Consider the following 12,235-nt stretch of genomic DNA (forward strand, 5'->3'; position numbering starts at 1 on the left):
GGAGCTTTCAACTTGTGACAAGGCGCACAACAATGGAATTTCCTTTTTCTAGCCGAGTGACAGACGTGCCGCGGCTCCACAAACCCTAATTAATATTTACTTACCTCTGGAGCGGCTTGTACTTCACGTTCCTGAACGTAGACATGCCTCACAGACAAGTGGATACCTACCTGTCTCACCTTCCACGCAACATTTATCTTATCAGCAGTGAGAGGAACAAAACAAAACATATCTCAGAGCCACAATCTGTTCTCAAGATAGTGCATTTGATCCCTGTTGAGGTCGCCGGCATTTTAGGGTGTTTGACTGTGATAACTCGTCCTTTGCTCCCAGTACATATCTATAAAAATAATAGCAGGTCTTTAAAAATGAACATACGCATTATTATTATTATTATTATTATTATTATTATTATTATTATTATTATTATTATTATTATTATTATTATTATTATTATTGTGCACCCCTGCGGTGTAGTGGTTAGTGTGATTAGCTGCCACCCCCAGAGGCCCCGGTTCGATTTTGAGCTCTGCCACGAAATTTAGCAAGTGGTAAGAGGGCTGGAACGGGGTCCACTCCACTACGCGAGGCCAACTCAGTAGAAGGGGATACGATTCCCACCTCAGCCATCCTCGAAGTGATTTTCCGTGGTTTCGTACTTCTCGTCCAGGCAAATGCGGGGATGGGACCTAACTTAAGGCCACGGCCGCTTCCTTCCCTCCGGGCGAGTTGGCCGTGCGCGTAGAGGCGCGCGGCTGTGAGCTTGCATCCGGGAGATAGTAGGTTCGAATCCCACTATCGGCAGCTCTGCAGATGGTTTTCCGTGGTTTCCCATTTTCACACCAGGCAAATGCTGGGGCTGTACCTTAATTAAGGCCACGGCCGCTTCCTTCCAACTCCTAGGCCTTTCCCATCCCATCGTCGCCATAAGACCTATCTGTGTCGGTGCGACGTAAAGCCCCTAGCAAAAAAAAAAAAAAAAAAGCTTCCTTCCCTCTTCCTTGTCTACCCCTTCCGATTTTCCCATCTCCCACAAGGCACCTGTTCAGCATAGGAGGTGAGGCTGCCTGGTCGAGGTACTGGCCTTCCTACCTAGTTGTATCCCCCTGACCCAAAGTCTCACGCTCCAGGACACTGCTCTTGAAGCGATAGAGGTGGGATCCCTCGCTGAGTCCGAGGTAAAAAACAACCCTGGAGTGCAAACTAATTAAGAAGAAAGAAAGAAAGAAAGAAAGGAAGAAAGAAAGACATTTTTTATCATTATTATTCCGAATAAAACACTGCCTACTTCATTGAATAATAATAATAATAATAATAATAATAATAATAATAATAATAATAATAATAATAATAATAATAATAATAATAATAATCATTTGCTTTACGTCTCACTAACTACTTTTACGGTTTTCTGAAACGCCGAGGTGCCGGAATTTAGTCCCACGGGAGTTCTTTCACGTGCCAGTACAGTACATCAACCGACACGGGGCTGACGTATTTGAGCATCTTCAAATACCACCGGACTGAACAGAACTGAATTGTTTAAATAGTCAGTATAGTGGAATTCATTGTTTTGTAAAATGTTTTGAAATTAATCTCTAACAATAATTAATGTATGGCGAGGGGCGAAATGCCTAGCTACATTATAAAGTGGTTGGCGATGTTGCTCTGGGCTCTGCCGGACAGTTCTTACCCCGCTTGCACTCTTCTTTCCCCTAACAAGCCCTTATCGTACTTCGAGGCTCTTTCTGCACCCCGCACGCTTGCCAGAAACAAAATAAGGTCTCTCCTGCCACAGCCCAAGCGCCTTAAGACTGAAGAGAAAACATCGTGCTTGGTGGACAGCAGCCACGATCTGAAAGCCTTTGCAATATCTTTGAAAACAGGAAAGCGAAATGTTTACAACCAAAATACTAAATATAACATTGTAAAATTAAATAGCACACCGCCATAAGTTAGACTTCCCTACATTTGTCCGTCTCTTTATTTAATCAGTTGTATGTATGTTCAGTCCTTCATCGATGCCGCTGGTGGGATCCTCAACAGCTCTGCCATCAGCTGTCATAGATGGCCTAGGCATCACTGAAGAGGCGTACTAGGGAAATGAGGAGTGAGGTAGTTTCCCGTTGCTTTCCTCACCGAGCTAGAGTTGCTATTACATATCACTCTGCCAAGCCCACTGAAATGCACACACCAACCGACCCTATGAGCAATATTTTCACACCATTCATAGCAGGGACTGGCTGCATGAGGATTGGCATTACTAGCATCGCTCATACCTCAGTCACTTTCATATTGTCAAAGCCAAGGATAAGACAGAGACACATCTATTAAAGTAACAAAATTGCTCTAGCCTATACCAGAAGACATAGTGCACTGTAAACACTAGGTCCTGCCAGCAAAGGCGTATTTAGAGTGAAATTATGTTAAGTGTTTTTGAAAAAGTGGTGGAGCGGCGCCCAAAAGCCCTGCTTTGTTGCTACATCCTATACTCCGACCTGCTATGGAGACGACCATGCCTGCACACCTCTTTTATAGAAGAAAAGAAAATCTATAGCCTCTTCTCCAGTCATTCGACCGGGTCAGGGATGGAGGATAGGAATTTATGATGATGATGATGATGATGATGATGATGATGATGCTTGTTGTTTAAAGGGGTCTAACATCGAGGTCATCGGCCCCTAATGGTACGAAATGAGACGAAATTGAATGACAAATTAACAGTCCAAAATCCTCTACTGACCAGAATTCAAAACGCGAGGAAGAAGAATGAATGGATGGATATGAATTTTAAACGACCAGTGGATGCGACCCGCAATGCCTTACATTCACAGAAACTGACGTAAAACAGTAGTATTACTGACCAAGGGACTGCTGCTATAGCATAACACTGAATCGATGATGCTTGTAGTCTAAAAGGGGTCCAAAATCCAAGTTATCGGCCCCTCATAACGGTACTTATCCCTAGGAAACTAGAACCATGGTATTTGTCATGGTGCGGTACTAATCAAAAGTAGCAGAGACTCACGGTATTCCACACATTATGGTACTACTCACAGGTTATGAAATTCGACATATAATACAGACCTGTGGTTTTTCTCACATTGCGGCGCCATTTACAGGCAACGCAAACTTATGGTGTTCATCACATAAGAGTACTAACCACAGGGACCTGCACTATCCCGTGGTGTTCCTCATATAGTGGCAAGGCAGAACCATGGTAGCCATCATCCCATGGTCCTGCTCATATGGTGGTACTAATCACAGGTACTGCAAAAGCCGACCGCACGGTGCTCCTGTGTGCTACTAACCACAAACCTATTTCGTACCTAATATAGTGGTACTACACGCAAGTAAAAGCGACCCACGGTGTTCTCTGCGTGCTGGCACTAATCACAAGTAGTTTCATGGTTCCAAGACAATCATCCCTTGGTCGCCCTTTATAGTCACCTCTTACGACAGGCAGGGGATACCGTGGGTGTATTCTTCCTGCGTCTCCCACCCGCAGGGTGTTGTGTGTTTGGTCCGCGAGAGATATTTTATTTCCCTCAAGTCCACCGGCAAGCCGGTTAGGACCGCGCTATCCACCACCTGGGACGCGCCATGTGGGAGTATCACCTCTCTCCCTACTACGCCAGCGTAATAGGTTCGTGGCATAGGAATTGTGACGGTTGCCGAGGCCTGTCGCACTCTTCTGGGGAAATGCTTAATGAATACCAGATGAAATGATATTGGAGAGTGTCGCTGGAATGAAAGATGACAGGGTAAAGCGGAGTACCCGGAGAAAAACCTGCCCCCCTCCGCTTTGTCCAGCACAAATCTCACATTGGAGTGACCGGGATTTGAACCACGGAACCCAGCTGTGAGAGGCCGACGCGCTGCCGCCTGAGACTCTAAACGCGTACGACTATCTGTTCTCCATTTCGTACACATTATCATAGCTGGGCGTGGCATCGCACGTATTTCCAGTCAGTATATATGGTGCTTGCCTGCTGTCATTTCTTGATGGATGCAGTACTTTTGCATCCATCACCTGGCACAGGCCAGAGTAAAGTGTAGCTTCCACCGAAGTCTCATCCATGGCTGTGACTATATGAAAACTGCTGGGGTATGAGTGGTGCTAAGTAATGACATTCGGAGTACGACTAGTGCGTCTGAGTGCTATGCAAGGTGTTGCTCATAGGGTTAATCGTGCTGCAGTAGCACTTTCTGGCCCAGTGGGGAAGGGAATGGCAAACTACCTCACTCCTCATCTTGCCTAGTATTCCTCACTTTGGTGCTCTCATTGGTTTTTGCGGTTTCCTTATAACCGCATAACCACTGGTGGTGCTATTTGAGGATCCAACCAGCCTCTGGGCTGATGACCTGACAGACATGTACGGTGCATTAATTTATCATAGGTATTCGTACTTAAATGTAATATAAACATTCTGTGGAATAAATGTTTGGTGAAATGTCGCTTCATCTACTGCACCTGAATAGCCACCTCTCCTAAATCTACCGAGAGGCTGGCGTATTTGAGCATCTTAGAATACAACAGCCTGAGCCAGTCCTCGCGGCTATAGGATGATATCAAAAAGAATGCACACGAACACAGCAAATAATGAACATTCACCATAATTAGAGGCATGATTATTTCGCAATAACAATAAGCGCAACAAACCATTGTTGAAGCTATTTTGAGATATTTTAACGAATGATATAATTCTGTTTAAGAAATTAGTGATTTTTTTACGCGAATTACAGCGAATTGAATTGACAAAGCTAGTTTAAAGCGAAATTTACTTATTATGCAATGCGTGCGAAATTGAAGCGAAATTCATGGAAAATAGCGATCTTGAAAATTTATTCCAACATCATGTATGTAAAGAGAAACAGAACACATAATAAAGATTTCTCAGTTCGAGAGAATATATTCGTATTAATATTCTATAAAATTCCTTAATATTATGTCCATGTAGGGTGAAAAGGTAATTTGTTACGTAATCCTGATTAGGGCTAAGGAATAATTAATGATTATCAGTATTGTTTCTCTTTATTTATCTCTCGTTCTCATAAATAATGTCATAAATCTCACTAATTAAACTTTTTATGAATAATTTTGTCCGCCTCTGTGGTGTAGTGGTTAGCGTGATTAGCTGCCACCCCCAGAGATCACGAAATTTGAAAAGTGGTACGAGGGCTGGAACGGGGTCCACTCAGCCTCGGGAGGTCAACTGAGTAGAGGTGGGTTCGATTCCCACCTCAGCCATCCTGGAAGTGGTTTTCCGTGGTTTCCCACTTCTCCTCCAGGCGAATGCCGGGATGGTACCTAACTTAAGGCCACGGCCGCTTCCTTCCCTCTTCCTTGCCTATCCCTTCCAATCTTCCCATCCCTCCACAAGGCCCCTGTTCAGCATAGCAGGTGAGGCCGCCTGGGCGAGGTACTGGTCATACTCCCCAGTTGTATCCCCCGACCAAGAGTCTGAAGCTCCAGGACACTGCCCTTGAGGCGGTAGAGGTGGGATCCTTCGCTAAGTCCGAGGGAAAAACCGAACCTGGAGGGTAAACAGATGATGATGATGATGATGATGATGATGATGAATAATTTTAGGAAATTATTAAAGTGAAATTAAAGCGACGGGGTCACTCCTATTTCGCAAAATAACGCGAAAAATTGTTTCCTTTTCTCGAAATCGATCATAAATTAATGCGAAACAAATCATGCCTCTAACCATAATACTCAGCGTTGCACGGAAATACTAGTAAGTGATTCACATGAATTTTATGCGGAGGTTCACTAGCACCTGTTGGCTCTGAACAATTTATCTGACGTGCTAAAATATTTTAATTACGCGTAAATCCTGTTGCGGTATTTATATTCTTTAAGCCAGAACCAGACGAGAGCATACTTTCACAAACTGTCGGACTCATCTTCTTCACTACAAAATTACTGAGAGCTCAAACCGCAGTATTTCAACAATAAACATGTAGTTTACAAAACACCATCATTTTCTTCCTCTTGTTAGTTAGTTAGTTAGTTAGTAATGTTTTATTTTACCTAGCAAGATTAAGGCCTTCAGGCCTTCTCTTCCATCTAACCAGGCACTGAAATATACATATATTACATTCTATCACTTTACAATAATATATTTAATACTAATTAAATTAATAGGAATATGAGAATGATAAGTGGTAAGGTTAAATGAAGGTGAGCCGGGCTGAGTGGCTCAGACGGTTAAGGCGCTGGCCTTCTAACCCCAACTTGGCAGGTTCGATCCTGGCTCAGTCCGGTGGTATTTGAAGGTGCTCAAATACGACAGCCCCGTGTCGGTAGATTTACTGGCACATAAAAGAACTCCTGCGGGACTAAATTCCGGCACCTCGGCGTCTCCGAAGACCTTAAAAAGTAGTTAGTGGGACGTAAAACAAATAGCATTACTATTATTAAATGAAGGTGAAATAAATTAGGTATAATAACAGGATAAATTCTTAAAACTAATATCCTACATGTAAAAAGAGGTAGTAACATCCACGACATTAGAATGGTTGTAAGTAGCAGCATCAAGTTTAAAGATGAACCTTACTGATGCATAAAATGTCTCCACAGAGCTTCCTTGAAAGTACGAATAGCTTTTTTTTTTGCTTTACGTCGCACCGACACAGGTATGTCTTACGGCGACGATGGGATAGGAAAGGCCTAGGAATTGGAAGGAAGCGGCCGTGGCCTTAATTAAGGTACAGCCCCGGCATTTGCCTGGTGTGAAAATGGGAAACCACGGAAAACCATCTTCAGGGCTGCCGACAGTGGGGCTCGAACCCACGATCTCCCGATTACTGGATACTGGCTGCACTTAAGCGACTGCAGCTATCGAGCTCGGTGCGAATAGCTCTTTACCCTCTGATTCTTTCGAGAAGGAGGTTCCACTCCCGGCAGGCAATTACGGTGAATGATTTATCGTAGATGGCAGATCTATGGGTAGTTAAAGCAAGGATTGAATTATTAGTAGATCTGGTGTTAATACTGTGACAAGAAAGGTATTTGAAATATAAAGTAAGGTAAAATGGCTGTGAAGAATGAACGATTTTATGAAGAAGGCATAGAGTATGAACAGTGCGACGGATTTCTAGTCGGGGCCAAGATAGGTGGTTATATGAAGGAGTTACATGGTCATAGTACCGTAGGTTACAGACGTATCTCACACATGCATTTTGACCACGTTGTAATCTGCTCAATAACTTGCACCCAGCATCTCTCTAAATCACGTCACAATCGTCGAAATGAGGGAAAACCAGAGCTTCTACCAACTTTTCTTTTTAGTTTTTCAGGAAATAAGCATTAAACCCGCGCAGTATGTGCAATGCAGAGAATGTTTTCTGAGTGATGTTCGTATTTGAGAATTGAATTCTAGGCCTTCCCCTAAACTATCATTTCACTCAATGTGAATAAAATTATGTATAGCCTAGATTGTAGTGCGTTATTCCTCGACTTAACATCCCAATTTTCATTCAATTCTCTTCAGCCATTTTGTCGTGATGCGCGTACATACAAACATACATACATATATACATACATACATACATACATACATACATACATACATACATACAGACAGACAGACAGACAGACAGACAGACAGACAGACAGGCAGACAGACAGACAGATGACGGAAAATTAAAAAGTTCATTTTCTAGTTACTATTGACATGACCGATACAGAAATACCATTCTTTTTTAATTGTGAGCTATGTACAAACAAAACTCTTTATTTTGTATATACAGTACAGAAGATTCTTGCGTAGAAGAAATAAAGAGCCATTATGAGTGCGTGATCTGTCTGTATTACAAATTGAATAATTGACTTATTTTTTAGAATTTACTTTACGTCGCTAACGGCCGTAGCAGTGTTGAAACACCGGATCCCGTGAGATATTCGAAGTTAAGCAACACTGGGCGTGGTCAAGATTTGGATGGGTTGCCACGCGCTGTTGGTGGGGGTAAGGGAATGGAGGAGCGGTAAGGAACTGGCCACCCTACCGTACGTAAACTCCGGCTCAGGCACACCTCTGCGGAGGTTTGGACCTGCCTTCGGGTCGAATACACCCTTACCTTACCTTACCTTATTTTACGTCGCACCGACATACATAGGTCTTATGGCGACGATAATATGATAGGAAAGGGTTAGGAGCGGGAAGGAAGCGGCCGTGGTTTAAATTGAGGTACAGCTGGTGTGAAAATGGGAAACAACGGAAACCCATCTTCAGGGCTGCCGACAGCGGGATTCGAACCAACTACTTGCCGATTGCAAGGTGACAGCTATGTGCCCGACTAATTGACTAATTAGTGACAGGATAATCGAATACTTTTAATAATCGAATAAACTCCATCCGATTATTTAGAAAATCGAATACATAGTTTCAAGTATTATTCAGTTGTAGTGATGGCATAATCGAACACTTGAATATTCGAATAACCTCCGTCCGATTATTTAGATAATCGAATAAATAATCGAGTAAAATAACCGAATGTGTTTCAACTATTATTCAGTTGTAGTGATGGCAAAATCGAATACTTTTAATAATCGAATAAACTCCATTCGATTATTTAGATAATCGAATAAATAATCGAATGAGTTTCAAGTATTATTCAGTTGTAGTGATGGCATAATCGAACACTTTAATTTTCGAATAACCTCCATCCGATTATTTAGATAATCGAATAACTAATCGAATAAAATAAGCGAACGACTTTCATATATCATTCATTTGTATCCCATAGAATATTCAGATACGTCATGAATCAATTTTTTGGTTTAAGTGTGTGGGATGGACAATCGATTGAAATAAGCGAATAGATGAACTTTTATGTAAAACTCTTATGTTGAAACTAAATGAGTGAATTAATCCTAACTGTCTTAATAACATCACTTTTCATTCGATTATTTAGAAAGCATTCACTATTCTGGGTGATTTCCGACAATAGAGTAGCGTTACAAAAATGTTGCAAAGTTTGGGCTGGGTAGAATTGAGAGAAAGGAGGAGAGCTGCTCGACTAAACTGTCAGCGGAGAGATGGCGTGGAATGACATTAGTAGACGAATAAGTTTGAGTGGCGTTTATAAAAGTAGGAAAGATCACAATATGAAGATAAAGTTGGAATTCAAGAGGACAAACTGGGGCAAATATTTATTTATAGGAAGGGGAGTTAGCGATTGGAATAACTTACTAAGGGAGATGTTCAATAAATTACCAATTTCTTTGAAATCATTTAGGAAAAGGCTAGGAAAACAACAGATAGGGAATCTGCCACCTGGGTGACTGCCCTAAAGGCAGATCAGTATTGATTGATTGATTGATTGATTGATTGATTGATTGATTGATTGATTGATTGATTGATTGATTGATTGATTGATTGATTGATTGATTGATTGAGTTGCATCATTCATTCGAATGCGGTTCCGGATGAATAATCGAATAAATAATCGAATGGAAAACTCACTATTCGATTGCCTCATTGATTCGAATGGAATTTCGGATGAATAATAAAAAATGATCGAAAAAAATAATCGATTTGAGAAAATATTCACTATTCGACTGCCTCATTCATTCGAATGAATAATCGAAAAATAATCGAATGTGGAATATAATCCAATAATAGAATAAAATGAAATAATCGAACAATCGATTATTTTGTGTTCGATTATCCCATCACTACTTCAAATCAGAAAGTTGGCTACGGTTTTCACTTTTCTTCAAGTAGTCTGGTAAAGTCAACATGTTTCCTCATCCCGAGGTGGGGCAGTTCTTTCCAGACACACCCCCAATGCACGAGGGCTGCATGCACCATTCTTAAATCTCTGGGAGAACCGGGAATTGAACCACACTCGCCCTTGTTGACTTCTATTTTTTTCTTTCCTTTTTCTCGTAACACAGACAGATCTTATTGCGACGATGGGGTAGGAAAGGGCTAGAAGTGGGAAGGAAGCGACTGTGGTCGGCAGCCCTGAAGATGGTTTACCGTGGCTTCTCGTTTTAACACCCGCTGAACCTTACTTAAGACCTCGGCCGCATCCTTCCCAATCCTAGCCCTTCCACAGTGGCGGCTGGTGCAGAAAATCAGTTGTGTGCTGTAACCCATCCTCCCTCCAAAAAATTAAAAATATTGAGAAACATACCGGTACGCGGTTTTCAAGAGGCTCTCCACTGAGTCTTCCACGCTGAACAAACAGGCAAACAGCCCCAACACATATACACATTCCTCATAATAAAACTATATAATTAAACGCACAATAACACCTGCGTGTATTTGGAAATGGCGGAAATGTAAGTGTTGAATGTCACCGGGCCAGGGATATTAATCATTTGTAATTAAAAACCCCTGACCCAACCGGGAATCGAACCCGGGGCCGTCGGATGACAGACATACGCATTGCCCCCTACACCGCGGGGCCGGACAAGGTGGTATTAGAACATCATAGTTGTTCAGTAGGTTTTGACCTCAAAGAGGTCTGTTGTTCCATGATCGCGTTTTCTTCTGTGTAAAGGGAACCACACCATCACCAAAATCGACACAGAAAGATTGCGAGGTGTGTCTCTTAAGCCGTGACTAACTTGTAAGTCTTTCATAACGGCTAATATTGGCTAGAGTTAGTACCTGAAAGAAAATACGGCGTAACCTTCCCTAACAGGCACTAACATTAGAGTTTCGTAAGGAAGCGAGGCTGTGTGGGTGTGGACAGGGGTCAAGGACACTACAGACATACAGCCCATCACGTGTTACTCACATTGCGTCAGCATGAGAAACATTTCCCTTCTTTGAGTCATCCATTACTAAGAGATAAGGCCGTAATGTTCAGACGAGAAGCGCAAAGAATACAGGGTGATAATGGAAAATCTATCTGTGTCGGTGTGACGTAAAGCAAATACAGTAGAGACAATGCGCGACACTTACGGATTTAGCCTAGTTAAAATGGGAAACAATTCGACAGTGGCGCTCCTAGTGACTTGACCTGAAAAGTCGCACTAAATTCAAATATCAATGGAAATGCATATACGAAAATGGATAAATAAATTACGTCCAGAAATAAAGTATTATTGAGATACTAACTTGGAAGTTGCTAAAGCAATTCTGGATAAATGAATGAAGAATTATTTAAAAGGTTATTATTTAAAGACTGAAATTAGACATATAAACAAGATGTGAAATGGACTGCTGTGAAATGGCTTGATCTTTCATTTATGCGTTACTTTTTTGCTTTAGCATTCCTGCCTGAACTTTTACGGTTAGATTTGTCTTTTTTCTCATTTAAAAACATTGTATCATCACATTAAGACACTTGTCAATAAAAATATCGGCACATTCCTTACACACATGATGCAATGAATTAACATTTAAAAGCTCGACAATTTTCCTGTTAACATGAAGCCTACTAACAGAAAGAAAATCTATAAAATCTCGGCTTTAATCTGAGAAGAGGGATAAAAGAAAGAAAGGTATGAAAATGTTGTTGATAGTGATGCTTTGAGGAATATTTACGTACAATTAGAGTAAAAATGTAACATACCCTTGGCTGTATAGTAGAGGATTTCTAAAGTCGCTGGCCTGGAAATGATCTGAACAGATCTTATAATTCTTATATAAGCGTAACGTCCCTTCTTTCTTGTACACCTTATCCAAATCACTTCTGTGACATTTCAAAACCCACAGATCATACCTACAACACATCGGTATTGAAGGTTAACTACTGCACTATACAATAAAATATGCGTATTATATTTTAAGCCAGTTAAAATATGGGTCGAGCAGGTCAGAAGAATATGAAGTACTATAAAAATATATTTGTCACTGGAAGAATATATATGCAAACACAATACTACTTACATTTCCTTGTCACGAGAGAAGCGAAAGAAAGACCGCGCATTCTTCTCTACTTCATAGTTACTGCAGCCAAACACAGCACATACCTTTCCCCTCATGTTAAGAGGAGATATCAAGGAATGGCACACGCTACTATTTAATTATGTCAACTCACTGAAAACGCATAAGTAACACCAAAAACTTCACACGTGCTCTTATGACAGAATCAGTAGTTCTTAGGTCTACCCACTAGAGAGAGCTCTAATAGCTGTCCCTCGATATCTCGCTGAGTGTCGCGTATTGTCTCTACTGTATTTGCGTAAAGCAAATCGTATTTTAAGAAAAACAGTGGTTTAGACGTTGGAGTGTTTGTCTTCAGAACCCACATAGGCGGGTTCGAT

This window comes from Anabrus simplex, chromosome 6 (assembly GCF_040414725.1).
Source record: "Anabrus simplex isolate iqAnaSimp1 chromosome 6, ASM4041472v1, whole genome shotgun sequence".
Classification (NCBI taxonomy): domain Eukaryota; kingdom Metazoa; phylum Arthropoda; class Insecta; order Orthoptera; family Tettigoniidae; genus Anabrus; species Anabrus simplex.